Source organism: Sinocyclocheilus rhinocerous, unplaced genomic scaffold (assembly GCF_001515625.1).
Source record: "Sinocyclocheilus rhinocerous isolate Xijiao unplaced genomic scaffold, SAMN03320098_v1.1 scaffold792, whole genome shotgun sequence".
NCBI lineage: Eukaryota > Metazoa > Chordata > Actinopteri > Cypriniformes > Cyprinidae > Sinocyclocheilus > Sinocyclocheilus rhinocerous.
The window spans coordinates 2,100,675-2,103,791 of NW_015626872.1; positions in this window are offsets into that span (position 1 = coordinate 2,100,675).

The window sequence follows — 3,117 nt, forward strand, 5'->3', positions numbered from 1 at the left end:
TGAATGTAAGACTTTTTTTTTGTTTTTGTTTTTGTTGTTGTTTTTTTTTAATAAATGCAAAACTCAATTGAACTCCATTCCATTATCTTAATTTGGAGGCTTTTATTTGCCAATATTGATCATTTGCATTAATTGTGACTAATTTCATTGATGACTATCACTAAGGGAGTAGCAAAAATTTGTGCGATAGCTAGTTATAATGGTAATTAAATAATGTTTACATATGTATAAAAGCCTACATTAAAATCTGTCATATAAATTGGTCTTTTCATTAGAAATTAGCCTACTGATTGCCACCATTGGTGGACAAAATTTTTTAATAATATTAAAAATATCTGTATGGCATTATATTCTGCAGTTCTTCCCTGTTGTACCGAATATCTATGCTTTCAAATTATCACATCGAAGTTAGAAATTCAAATATTGTGACAAAATTAATTTTGTAGGGTGCCACAAGTTTGTTAAAATTTCCAAAGGGTGCCGCGACTAAAAAAAGGTTGGGAAACACTGCTGTGAATAATACTAATATATGTTTACAAGTTAGCCTTTGAAATTATTTTATCAGAAGTTGAGTGTTTAAGATGACAAGTTTACTACTGTGTGGTTACTCAAAAATATATAGAAAGGTCACACAGATCCAATATCAGTTCCAGTAAGTCAGGTTTTGTTTACACTAGTGTTTAACGTGATCATATTTGTCAACGCGCTCGCGCTGAATGTCAACAAACGTGTACGTGCAAACATGAACGTGACAGCTCTATCTCAGCATCAGTTGAGCACTTCCTCTCTCCATTGTTGTTGTTCTATATTTAGGAGGCGAGCGAGCGGCCTAACAGGCCAGTTAGACCTGCACAGAGACTCATTCACCTCAGCGCTCACTATAGGCCAGTGTGTTCAGGCACAGAGAATACTGTTCCTCAAACCGCTCTTGGAGGGAAACACGGCTCGAGTTTCACTGTTAAAGCTGCAGCGCTGTGTCGCAGTGCAGTCTGTGGTTTCTGCCAGGGCACCAGGTCCGTCTGGGACCAAGTATTATGATAGCAACGTCAAGTGCTGAACGATATAGCTCTCTTTTAGCTCCAGGTAGCAACTCTAAAAGAAGCTGTGTTCTCAACGGTTGTGTTAATGCATGTCAAATAAAGCTGCAAACCCAAGCGGCCCTGGGGCAAAAGAAGACAGACGGGGAGAGTGTGCGACAAAATGATGTGACAATAAAGAGCATTCATCTTTGTGGTGTCACCTCTTTTGAAGAAAGATATATAACTAAAACTGTGGACACTAATAACATGCAATAACACTGTTTTGTTTTGAACTTTATCATATATTCATATTAAGTGGCATTCAGAGGCTGCCACTTAAAAGGATAGTTTACAGAAAATAAATAAAACAATTATAAATATAATAAAAAAATAAAAAAACATTGCATCTACTTAATCTCATGTCATTCATTAACTAAAACCATCTACAGTTTTTTACAATGACACTGTTTCTGAAAAAAAACTATTATTATTATTATTATTATAAAGCTTTAAAAACTTGAAACAGTAATTTATAATTATTTATTAATAGTACTAAGTTTATATATCCATATCAGTAAGGTATCACTTAAAGGAATATTTTACAAAAAAATCTCATATCTCATCATATCTCATTTCTTATGTAAGTAAACAGATAAAAAAAAAATATATATATATATATATATTAGTGCTGTCAAATGATGTGTGTATTAAATATATACATGCATTTATATATACTTAATAAATATGCACAGTACATACACATATACTATGTAAACAATTTTTTTTTATTTTGGATGCGATTAATCACGATTAATCATTTGACAGCACATGGATGGATGGATAGCCTCCTGCAGTGAATCACGCAGAGGAGAAGAACATCTTTAAAGTACACCGAGCATGATGGAAAGTCTACACAGTGAAATAAATGGGAGTTTGATTTCAATGTTTTTCTTCGTACTCCACTCACACATCCCGGCTCGTCTTATTATCAGTGCCGCTGCTTTGGAGAGCGCTTGGATCCTGGGGGTTCCTGACTGTATGGGGGGCTTGTTCTCTCTGTTTGCTTTGCCGTCACTGGAGTGGCAAGAAGATGGATGGGCCTCAAGGACGCCGCCGCAGAACGAGCACCACCAAGAGCCCTGACTCCAAACCCGTTCTCCACCAAGCCACCTTGTAGACGAAAAAGTGCAATTCCCAAAGCCAACAGCTCCTATATCATGCCCAAGATCAGGACTGGCAATTCAGACGAGCCCTTGGAACCGAGCGTTCCCGGATCTGTCCGCCCTCATTTAGAGCCGGGCATCACTGGTCACAATGGGAGGCATGGAAAACAGAGCGAAGGTAAACATGTCTGAGCGCATGTAAACCCCATCACTCTAAATTCATTCAAATAATGACCTCTGTTTCTCAAGTGGACTTCGGACAATTGCAAACAGCCGTTTTGCCGTGAAGACCATCGTAGACGGAGAAAGAGGTGAGCGCTGTTTCACGGAGGTCATGGAAAACATGGAGATTTCTCACTTGTCAGAGACGCAGAGTGTACAAACACTAATATCATGCAGTAAAGCTGACTGTGGACATTTACAATGTGGTCGAGGAATAAAAAACTACATACATGACCGTTCTTCCATAACTGCTGTGGTATTAATGGAGGAGTGCTTTAGGCCCAGGGCTAAAAGACAGTGGGCTGTTGGTTCATTCTCAGATAAAAGTCCTTCAGCAATGTTAACAAATATTTAATAATTAAAAAAACGGAATAAATATTAATAAAAGTTATTATACATAAATATTTTATTAATATTAACGTTATTAACATCTTACTAAAATTAAACCAACAGTCTTCTGACTTCAAGATCAAAAAGTTTAATGTATATCTGAAATATATTATTGTATTAACATGAAGCAATATATTGTGTTAAATATTATTTTAATAAATAGATAAACAAATTTAAATGATTAAATACAAACATTTAAATAAATAAATAAATGTTTGTATAAATATATTCATGTTTATATCCATTTTATTTTAATTCTATCTATATAGAATGCTTATTTATTACTTACCTATTTAATAACAATTGATATATATATATATATA